At 44.7% G+C, this 12,263-nt stretch overlaps 1 protein-coding gene across 1 annotated transcript in view; it reads right to left on the bottom strand.

Annotated features, from left to right (window-relative positions):
- The window catches only part of COL5A2 (collagen type V alpha 2 chain), a 167,569-nt gene that overhangs the window by 132,164 nt on the left and 23,142 nt on the right, over window positions 1-12,263 (bottom strand). The gene's annotated exons all lie outside the window — the stretch shown is intronic.

Raw genomic sequence — 12,263 nt, 5'->3', positions numbered from 1 at the left:
CAACCCCTAATATCCTGTGATCCTGTGATCCTAATTAGCTAAATCATGTTCCTCAGCACCACATTTACACAACTTTTTAACACCTCCAAAGATGACAATTCCACCACTGCCCTGGGCAGACTGTTCCTGGGCTTGACAATCCTTTCAGGGATAGTTTTTTTCCTAATGTTCAATCTAAAGATTCCCTGGGACAACTACAGGCTGTTTCCTCTCATCCTGTCACTTGCTACTTAGGAGAAGAGACCAATCCCCACCTTGCTACAACCTTGTTTCAGGGAGTTGTAGAAAGTAAGAAGGTCTCCTCTCAGCCTCCTTTTCTCCAACCCAGTTCCCTCAGCTGCTTCTCACAGGACTTGCCCTCTAGACCCTTCACTAGCTTCATTGCTTTCTCTGGGCTCACTTCAGCACCTCCAGTGTCTTTCTTGTAGTGAGAAGACAGACTCCTGCTCTTGCAAAGTCTGGTGTATGTGTCTCTTCCTATGGAGATCAGGATGCTTACTCTTGCATTACATCAATTCTATATCATATATGCATCATCTATATATTCTATATATACACATGGAATTGGTAAAGCCACACCTCCAGTATTGTGCTCAGTTTTAGGCACCTCATTACAAGAGGGATGTGAAGGTGCTGGAGCCAATGCAGAGGGGGGCAAGGAAGCTGGGGAAGGGCCTGGAGACTCAATCTTATGAGAAGCGACTGAGGGAGCTGGGGCTGGTTAGTATGAAAGAAACAAGGCTGACAGGAGACCTCATTGCTGTCAACAGCTACCTGAAAAGACCTTGTGGAGAGGTTGGTGTTGGTCTCTTCTTACACATAAACAGTGACAGAACAAGAGGGAATGGCCTCTACAGTCTCAAGTTGTGCCGGGGAAAGTATAGGCTGGATGTTAGGAGAAAGCTCTTCACAGAGAGCGTGATTGGCATTGGAATGGGCTGCCCAGGGAGGTGGTGGAGTTGCTGTCCCTGGAGGCATTCAAGAAAAGCCTGGATGAGGCACTTAGTGCCATGGTCTAGTTGACTGGCTAGGGCTGGGTGCTAGGTTGGACTGGATGATCTTGGAGGTCTCTTCCAACCTGGTTGATTCTATGATTCTAAACCTACCCAGTCTCAGTTTGACTGGACATTAGGAAATTCTTTTCCCAGCAAGAGTAGTCAGGCACTGGAATGGGCTGCTCAGGGAGGTGATGGAGTCACCAACCCTGGATGTGTTTAAAGTTTGTTTGGATGCAGCACTTGGGGATATGGTTTAGGGTGCACCTTGTAGAGCAGGGATATCAATTGGACTTGGTGATCCTGGGGATGTTGTCCAACCTGGATGTTTCTGTGACTTTATATTTGGAATATATATTGTGCTACTTTGAAGCAGGGTAGAATGTTTTGGCGAGAAGAACTAGATTACAGGCTGTGGTTCTAAAGTGGGGGGGGGCAGAGAACACCCAAACCATCACATATTTACACACACACAGACACACACACACAAACATTTTGAAATGTGTAAATAAGCCTAAGCCTGCTATATTTTTTGTGTTATAATTAATATCCTGCAGGAAAGAGGTGTTTTTCCATTGTACCATGAAACCACCATATTTTATGATGGCATTAAGCTTGCAGAAACTATTTTAAAGATATAACTAATTACATTAGAAGATATGAAATGCTTTTAAATGCCAGGAAAGGACAAAAAAAGAAAATCACCAAACTGTAGGTTATATAATATCACTTTGTTCCTATTTGCATTTGAGGAATGTGTAATATTTGAAAGTTGTCCCTTGTTTCTGGCTGCTCAGCTGGAAAGATTGCTTTTATTGTTGTTTTCTAATGAAATGTTGTACAACTACCACTCAACCTGAAGTAAAAAGGGCAAATAAATTGCTCCTTTCAAATTCAGGCCTACAAGTCTCCCAATTTAGAACACTGAAATCTTTACCTCTCAGAAATAGTAGGCCTATTCATCTTGAGATGCTTTGAGGACAGCTACTCACCACATACATTCTTCTTTTTTTCCCCCTTTAGCTGGCCAACTAGAGGTCACGTTTCAGAAACTTGACCTTAGTCTGCACTCATTTGGAAAGACAAAATCACTTTTTCTTTTTTGTTTTGAAGCCTGGTTCTATTTAACATCTAATTTGTGTACATTCATAGCTTTTATAAAGCTAGGACGTGTTTTCCATACCAAACTGAGATCTGCTGTTTTGTTAGTAGACTAGTTTCTCGATGTCAACACTTAATTTGGTGTAAACATGTTATCATGGAAGTCAGTCTTGACAATCATAGAATGGTAAGGAGTTGGAAGGGACTTCTGGAGATCACCAGTCCAACCCACCCTTCTAAAGCAGAGTCACCCAGAGCAGGCTTTTCCAGGATAACAATGTCCAGGCAGTTTGGAATCTCTCAAGAGAAGGAGACTGACTACACAACTGCCCTGGGCTGCCTCCTCCAAGGCTCCAGCACCTTCATAAGAAAGGATTTTTTTCCTTTATTTCAGGTGAAACCTCCTGTGCTCTAGTTTCTACCTGTTTCTCTTTGTCATATCACTGAGCACTACAGAAGAGCCCAGTCCCACCCTCACCACCTCCACCCTTTAGATATTTATAGGCATTGATAAGATCCCCTCTGCTCTCTTCCAGGCTAAAGAGCCCCAGGTCTCTCAGCTTTTCCTCATGAGAGAGATGCTTTAGTCCTTTTGGATTGCTTCCAAATCAAGATAGTCTAAGATTCTATAATTTCAGCAGTGCTTGTCTAAGCATACATTGTGAGCAGTCCTACAGAGAAAAAAAAAAATGCTCCCAGAATTTTCCACAGGGTTGGGTTTTTTTCCTTTTGAAAGGGACTTGCCACCATTCCACAGCCCCCAGAGATGTTCACTAGTATCTAGACAGATTGAGGGGATGAGGTGACAGAAATCAGTCACACAGAAAAGGAGTTGGGGATGCTGAAGGATAAGAAGCTGGATACAAGCAGACCTTTGGAGGTCACAGTATCACAACCCAAACCATTCCATGATTCTACACCACCATGCAACCCACCCATCCCCTCAGGTAACCAGCAATGTGTTAACTTGTTTACTGGAGAAGCAGCAGCAACATGATGCATGAAAAGGCAATTTATAGAACCTGATGTGATGCCAAGCTATTAAGTATAATCAAACTGATGTCTTCTCAGCTTCGACATACCAATTACATGATACTGCTTTAATCCACAGCTATGAAAACAAACACCACAGACCACAAAGATTAACTCCGCTTCCTGCCTCTCCTCACTGGCTACAAAATGCTTTGTTTGCTCTTGTGTCCGCATCTAATGCAACTGGAGAAAGCTCTTCTCAGACTGGAATTTAAGCAAGATGATGTCAGTCATGCTTCATGCTTCCATTTTTCCAAACCGCTCCAGACTTACGTAATTCTCCTTGTCAGTTGAAGAGGAAACAAAACCAAAAACAAAACCAAGCCCAAGCAAAACAAAACTCAAAGATCATTTAGAAACAAAACAAATAACCCTATCTCATCATAATCCATTAACTGCAAAAGTAGGTCATGCCATTGACTTTATGTCTAGTTCCTTGGTCATTTTTGTCCTGCAACACACAGGATATTATTCACTAATACATCACCTTATGAAATAATCATAGAATCATAGAATCAACCAGGTTGGAAGAGACCTCCAAGATCATCCAGTCCAACCTATCACCCAGCCCTATCCAGTCAACTAGACCATGGCACTAAGTGCCTCATCCAGTCTTTTCTTGAAGACCCCCAGGGACGGTGCCTCCACCACCTCCCTGGGCAGCCCATTCCAATGGGAAATCACTCTCTCTGTGAAGAACTTCTTCCTAACATCCAGCCTATACCTACCCTGGCACAACTTGAGACTGTGTCCCCTTGTTCTATTGCTGGTTGCCTGGGAGAAGAGGCCACCCCCCACCTGGCTACAATGTCCCTTCAGGTAGTTGTAGACAGTAATAAGATCACCCCTGAGCCTCCTCTTCTCCAGGCTAAACAGGCCCAGCTCCCTCAACCTCTCCTCATAGGATTTGTGCTCCAGGCCCCTCACCAGCTTTGTTGCCCTTCTCTGGACATGTTCCAGCACCTCAACATCTTTCTTGAATTGAGGGGCCCAGAACTGGACACAGTACTCAAGGTGTGGTCTGACCAGTGCTGAGTACAGGGGAAGAATAACCTCCCTTGTCCTACTGGCCACACTGTTCCTGATGCAGGCCAGGATGCCATTGGCTTTCTTGGCCACCTGGGCACATTGCTGGTTCATCTTCAGCTTACTATCTATCAGTGCCCCCAGGTCCCTTTCCTCCTGGCTGCTCTCCAGCCACTCAGTCCCCAGCCTATAGCGCTGCTTGGGGTTGTTGTGGCCAAAGTGCAGAACCCTGCACTTGGCCTTGTTAAATCTCATCCCATTGGCCTCTGCCCACCCATCCAGCCTGTCCAGGTCTCTCTGCAGGGCTCTCCTACCTTCCAACAGATCAACACCTGCTCCTAGCTTGGTGTCATCTGCAAACTTACTGATGCTGGACTCAATCCCCTTGTCCAGATCATCAATAACTTCTATTCAACAACATAACTTAGCTTGGAGCCAATTTCAGAAAACACCAAAGGGCACAGAAATGGAAGATCTTCAAAACTAAACAAAACCCACACACTTTGTTGGAATGCAAGTCTGAGGGAAAGGTGCATTTCCCTTGTTCTTCCCCTCCACCATTTCAGTTTTGGTCCTGCATATTCCTGCAAAGCAAGGAATCGGCAAAACTGTAAATGTCTCCCCCCCGACATGGGACTTGACACTTCCACTAGTTCCACTGTCCTGTGTCTTAGTCATAGGATGCTTTAGGTTGGAAGCAACGTGTAAAGGTCATCTAATTCAAACACACACACACAGCCAGTGAGGAAGGACATCTTTAACTAGAGCAGGCTGCTCAGAGCTACATCCAACCGGACCTGGGATGACTCAAGGGATGTGGCTTCTACCAGATCTCTGGGCAACCTGGGCCAGTGTTTCACCACACTCAGTGTAAAAGAATTCTTCCTTGTATTTAGTCTGAATCTCTCTCTTATTTTCAAACCCTTGTCCTGTCACAATAGGCCCCACTAAAAAAAACCTGTCCTCATCTCCTTCTCTGGAGACTTTCAAAACCCAGCTGGATGCATTCCTGGGCAGACTACCCAAAGTGATCCTGCTTTTGGCAGGGGGGTTGGACTTGGTGATCTCTGGAGGTCCTTTCCAGCCGCTAACATTCTGTGATCTTTCTGATAGGTCCCTTTAAAGGAGGCCACAAGATCATCTCCCTGGAGCCTTCTTTTCTCCAGGCTGAACAAGCCCAGCTCTCTCAGCCTGTCCTCATAGCAGAGGTGTTCCAGCCCTCAGATCATTTTTGTGATTGTTCCTTTTCTCTTATCTACACAAGTTTCAAATCAAGACAGTGATACTGAAAACATTCATAGCAGTGCTCTAGGAAAGGCAATGATCTCCTTGGCTTTAGGGGACAGCAGATACAGACTTTGTGGAAGAAATGGTGGGAATTCATATTATTCCTCAAAGCTATGAAACCTACTCATGAAATTCCAGTAAGAAACTTCCCAGTAGTGATAAAAAAAACTGATGTCTAAGAAGTTATATATATATATATATATATATATATATATACATATAAAATAAAGAAAGCTTGATGAAATTAAAAGCTTCATTTTTTCAAAACAAGTGAAATTCATTTCATGCTATTTTCTGCCTCTTCGTTGAAATTGCAGCAATTTGACCAGGAGAGGAAGAATTGTGAAAGCTTAAATTATTCCTAAGTATCACAGTATCACCAAGGTTGGAAGAGACCTCACAGATCATCAAGTCCAACCCTTTACCACAGAGCTCAAGGCTAGACCATGGCACCAAGTGCCACGTCCAATCCTGCCTTGAACAGCTCCAGGGACGGTGACTCCACCACCTCCCCAGGCAGCCCATTCCAGTGTCCAATGACTCTCTCAGTGAAGAACTTTCTCCTCACCTCCAGCCTAAATTTCCCCTGGCACAGCCTGAGGCTGTGTCCTCTCGTTCTGGTGCTGGCCACCTGAGAGAAGAGAGCAACCTCCTCCTGGCCACAACCTCCCTTCAGGTAGTTGTAGACAGCAATAAGGTCACCCCTGAGCCTCCTCTTCTCCAGGCTAAACAACCCCAGCTCCCTCAGCCTCTCCTCGTAGGGCTTGTGCTCGAGGTCTCTCCCCAGCCTCGTCACCCTTCTCTGGACACGCTCAAGCATCTCAATGTCCTTCCTAAACTGGGGGTTCTCATTAAAGTTAGAAAAGAAAAAAAAGGTAACACATCACCATGCCAACATTCACAATGTCTTGCTTTTTTTCCTGAATGATGCACTCTAATAGTCATTTGTCCACAAAAAAAAAATTAAAAAGCATTTTTTACTTTTGTCCCACATATTCAAAGCTGTACCATGAATGCCGGGGTCAGTTTTGGGCCCCTCACTACAGGAAGGACATTGAGGTGCTGGAGTAGATCCAAAGAAGGGTCTAGAGAGTAAGTCTTATGAGAAACAGCTGAGGAAACTGGGGTTGCTTAGTCTAGAGAAAAGGCAGCTGAAGGAAGACCTCATTGCTCTCTATGATTACCTAGAAGGAGGTGAGTGAGGTGTGTGTGGGGGGTGGTGGTCTCCTCTACCTAAGAACAAGTAATAAAACAAGAGGAAATGGCCTGAAATTGCACCAGGGGAAATTTAGAGAGAGTATTAGGAAAAAATTCTTGACTGCAAGAGTGTTCAGGCACTGGGACAGGCTGCCCAGGGGTTGCTGGAGTCACTGTCCCTGGACATGTTAAAAAAAAGAGGGTTACACATGGCCTTCGTGGTGTTCCATCAACAGTAGGATTCAATGGATATTAGAGGTCTTTTCCAACCTAAATGATTCACCAGATTCATTTATCTGCTATAAAATTCACTCACTTAATCAAGAAGTGTCTCACAGCAATCAGGGAATGTCTATACTGCCAGGAGATGACACAATCTTAAGAAGTGGAAATAGATCTGGGTATTAAATTTACCAATGCTTTGCTGCCTGTCAGAAGAAAAGGTAAAGAATGCCATGGTTCTCTGTGAACATGAATGCTTTGCTTCGGTCTGGTCACATTAATGGACCACTAGCTGGAGGATATGCCAAGCCTTTCTTTCAACAACAAAACATGTCAATCAAGAGGAGACAAACCAGCCTCCAACGAGCACTTTTACATAGTTCTAGTAGCATAATCCATGGCAACACTTGGAGCCCCAGTGAGGACTTAGCCAATTCCAGAGGGATCAGGCAAAAAGGTCTGGTCCTCTTTTACAGAACCACAGAAACATTCAGGTTGGAAAAGACCTTTGGGATCACCAAGTCCAACCAACAACCCTACTCTACAAGGTTCACCTTAAACCATATCCTGAAGTACCACATCCAAACGACTTTTCAACACCACCATCACCTCCCTGGGCAGCCCATTCCAATGCCTAACCACTCTTGCTGGGAAAACAAATTTCCCAATATCTAGTTTAAGCCTACCCAGTTGCAGCTTGAGGCCATTCCCTCTTGTTCTATCACTAATTATATTATCATTATTACTAATTACATTTACAGTGCTGCCAGTGAAAATACAAAGTAACCTGCTACAAACTGGGAATGAATACACCAAAACCTGCCCCTAATCTTCATCCCTGAGGCAAGCTTCACAGGGCTCTCAATCCAGCCCTTTTCATCTGGTATCTGAAACAGCATCAAGCGACCACTCATGTGAGTCAAAACTGGGCCCAGCTTCTCACCCGGGTAGCAGAGGAAAAGTCTTTCACGTTTTCCAATTAGGACATAAAATGCCATGAAACTGCTCAGTAACAACATCCCAACAACTCAACAAGGAACTAATCCAAGCCTTAATTCAGGCACAGTTCAGGGCTCTGTTGGATGGGGGCCCAAAAAGCAGCAAACAATGAACTGTTACATTTTTATTTGTCATCTTTTCTCCTTTTTAAAGGGCATGCATCATGGGAGTTTCTCCCATCCCCAGACTAGGGGGAGGTTAATCTTTCCAAGTTTAAGGATGTACTCTATAGATAAGAATTGATCAGAGGTCTGGAGCACCTCTCCTGTGAGGAGAGACAGAGAGTTGGGGCTGTTCAGTCTGGAGAAGAGAAGGCACCGAGAAGACATTACTGTGGCCTTTCAATAGCTGAAAAGGGCCACAAGAAAGCTGCTGAGTGACTTCTTAGGGTGTCAAGTAGTGGCAAGACTAGGGGGAATGGAGCAAAACTACAAGTGGGTAGATTCAGACTGCATGTTAGGAAGAAGTTCTTCACTATGAGAGTGGTGAGACACTGGAGCAGGTTACACAGGGAGGTGGTAGAAGCCTCATCCCTGGAGATGTTCAAGGTCAGGCTGGATGTAGCTCTCCACAACCTGATCTAGTGCAAGGTGTCCCTGCCCATGGCAGAAGGGTTGGAGCTGGATGATCCTTAGGATCCCTTCCAGCCACGACAATTCTCTGAGATTGGTAAGGATAATGTTTTTGTTGCATGATTGCTAACTCTGATTAGTGCTAGATACACACACCACAGCCAACAGATCAACACCACACTAGACACTTCCAGAATTTTTGATTTTATGGACTGCTGGGGGGTGAGGGATTGGGGTGGAAATAAACCCACAACATGTAGCACAACTAGTCTCTGCATAACGACGGAGACCTGTGGGTTGTGTAACATACTCCACTGAAGTAATGAAAGCACTGTAGTTTATGCCAGGTTAAGATCCATTCGAAGACCTGCCTTTTCCAAAGGGGAAAGTCAAGACACTAAACCATAGAATGGTGTAGGTTGGTAGGGATCACAAAGATCATCCAGGTCCAACCCCCTGCCGTAGGGAGGGACACTTCCCACTAGAACAGGTTGCTCAAGGCCTCATCCAACCTGGCCTTGAACACCTCCAGGGAGGGAGCAGCCACAGCCTCCCTGGGCAGCTTCTGCCAGTGTCTCACCACCCTCACTGGAAAGAACTTCTTCCTAACATCCAGTCTAATCTCCCCTCTGCCAGTTTAAGCCCATTACTTCTCATCCTGTCATTACAGGACCTTGTAAATAGTCCCTCCCCAGCCTTCCTGCAGGCCCCCTTCAGATACTGAAGGCTGCTACAAGGTCTCCTGGAAGCCTTCTCTTCTCCAGGCTGAAGAGCCCCAACTCTCATAGCCTGTCATAGGACACTGCAATCACAGGGGGAAAACTGCTGCACAATCACTCGCTGTTGAAAAATAAGCCCAAAAATCCACTAGGGATGCGAGCAGTTTTCACTGCATGCTCAACTAAGCCTTTCAGCAAAGTGCTAGGAGGGTGGGAGCTTGGCTTGAAACACAGCATCCAAAAATCAGAATACCCAGTGTGATGGTGGCTGGAGTTGTTTGGGGAAGATGTGGAGAGGTGAGGACATGGGGTTTACAATGGGATTTTCAAGGCAATAAGGTCAGAAGACAACTCCTCTCCATTGGAAGAATCATGTTTCGGTCTCCCCGAGTAGATATGCAATAAGAATTCCACTTTTGCCCTCTCCATCTACCCTAGCATGTGAGAGGCTAACAATCTCAAGGCTAATCTGTTGCAAATAATGCTCTTCTATTTTTCTCCCCAAAATCACTATCTAGCATTCATCCCAAATACATTCTAACTTCATATCATTACAACAACTGAAATGTGGCCTTCAATCAAAGTTTAATTTTTGGAAAAATCCTCCCACAGGAAGTGGCTGAGGAGCAAAGTTTCAGGCTATTTTCTTCTGAATAAGCCAAGACAATGCTAAGATGACAATTTGGTTCTGACCTCAAACAATTTTCATGTAACTTATCCCCTTTGTCCTTAGCATAGCTGAATAAAAGCTCCTCCCTGTATTTATTGGTTTCCTAATCCCAGCTGTGCTGGCTAAGGTTTAGAACAAGAGGACACAGCCTCAGGCTGCGCCAGGGGAGATTTAGGCTCGAGGTGAGGAGAAAGTTCTTCACTGAGAGAGTCATTGGACACTGGAATGGGCTGCCTGGGGAGGTGGTGGAGTCGCCGTCCCTGGGGCTGTTCAAGGCAAGATTGGACGTGGCACTTGGTGCCATGGTCTAGCCTTGAGCTCTGTGGTAAAGGGTTGGACTTGATGATCTGTGAGGTCTCTTCCAACCCTGATGATACTGTGATACTGTGATACTCAAGGTCTCAGACTTCAAGTGCTAAACCTTAGCCAGCACAGCTAGGATTAGGAAAAACAAAAGAAAACAAAAGCAAACAGTAAATGGAGGGATCTGCTTTGGGGTCTGAGGCCTTAAATTTCCCTGAGACAGGGAAATATCTGCAGCGTGCATCAATGACCTTTTGCAACTGACTGCTGGTTTAGAAACAGGACTTTTCAAACGTCCCAGCTTGTTCAGTTCTGGGGCTTTGGTCCAGATCCAAAACTCTGAGGTTGTTTAAGAAGAAGATTCCAAGCAGTCCGCAGCTGCCCCTGGCCAGTTGCACTGGAGCTCCTGCTTGCTGACGTGGAGGAGGAATACTGTGCTGGGGACTGAATAGGTCCAGATGCTTCTTCTCTCTTCAGAAAGGAAATTATAGTCTACAGAAAAGGATCCTGGCAAAGCCAGCCTTCTAAGCTAGGAAATGTCATGATCTGTTGGAATGTATTAACATGGACATTTTTTAACTTGGAGAGAGACATGGCTTGTTTCTGTTTGGTAGAGGTCGAGCTGCAGGGCCGAAGGGAGTGCAAGGGGCAGGGTGATTTCATTTTCCTCAAGCTAAGGCAGTTGGCAAAAGTGGGTACAGTTTGCTGCTTTTTTTGCTTTTACTGTTATGAATTGTGTGGATAATTAACAGCAGGCTGCCTACGGCTTGGGATAGGCCTTCTTCATGAGACCTGAAATAAAGGCTGGAGTGCCTCTGTTTCAGTGGTTCTGTGCTGATTTCAGAAACAACAAAGATGCCCTTAGGTCTTTGTACCAGCCTAAACCAAGGGAACAGGCTCGCTACACGCAGCAGCAGCCTGGATGTCACCCTCAGATCAGTAATGGCTTTGAATCCAGGCACCATGTCTCCAGACAAAAAGTCTTTTAATTTCCAAGCAGTTTTCCTGAGGCTATTCCCAAGCTCTGAATTTGCATTACATACAGTGGACAAGAGGTAAGCTAAGTAAAACATGAAGCCCCTGAGCTGCATAAAAAAAAAATTTAGGAGAGGCATGTTCCAGCTCTCATTTTCTCAGATGAATTTTTTCTTGTGCAAATACACCTGTTAATATTGCACTCAAAGTCTTTATTATCTCACTCACAGATAAATCTCCAGAGTGTCTCTCCCTCAAGCAATTTCAATACCTATTGCACAGAAATTATTTCCACTACAGGTGAAATACTGAAGGGTGATAGTTCAGTGCAGAGTTAAAACCTAGTTAAGTTTCCACTTTTCAGTCAGCTCAGTTGAAAGAATAAGGATTCCAGTTTCTGAAATATTCATTTAAAACAAGTTACTTCATTTACTTTCATGTTATTGAATCAAAGACAGCAAGAAAAATGGATATGCTCATTCGACTTTTCCAACACAGAAATTCAACTGAGAGTCACAATTAGAAGCAGCAAGTATCGATTTTCTAATGGTTTGTTTCACAAATGGGACTCAGTGGATATTAAATAAATCAATTCTCCCCTTTTACCCTCAATAAAATTCACCTACAATGAAAATAATTCAGGAATTAATCCAAAATTAAGAATTTTGCAATTGCCAGTTTGAACTGGTGCTGGAACACCACAGAGGGCAGAGGCCAGGCAGGGTGCAAGGAAGGAGCAGGAACACAATGGCTGCTGTTTGTGTTGCCCAGAGCAAGGAGCAGTGGTATGTGGAATGAAGAAATTCCATGTTTTAAGTCATATAAAAGTGAACTCCCTGCCCAAAATGTGTTCCTTGTCCTAATCTCAAAAACATCCAGGTTGGAAAAGACCCTCAAGACCACCAAGTCAAACCAACAACCCTACTCTACAAGATTCACCTTAAACTGTATCCCTAAGCACCACACTCAAAAGACCCTTAAACACATCCAGGATTGATGGCTCAGCCACCTCCCTGGACAGATCATTCCAGTGCCTGACCGTTCTCTCCATGAAAAACTTTTTCCTAAAGTCCATTCTAAACCTACCCAATCTCATCTTGAGGCCATTCCCCCTTGTTCTCTCTCAGATAACCTGTGAGAAGGGGGCAACCCAGCAGTAGGGCTG

This window comes from Pogoniulus pusillus, chromosome 2, assembly GCF_015220805.1.
Source record: "Pogoniulus pusillus isolate bPogPus1 chromosome 2, bPogPus1.pri, whole genome shotgun sequence".
Lineage (NCBI taxonomy): Eukaryota > Metazoa > Chordata > Aves > Piciformes > Lybiidae > Pogoniulus > Pogoniulus pusillus.
This window is presented reverse-complemented; position numbering and strand designations above follow the sequence as displayed.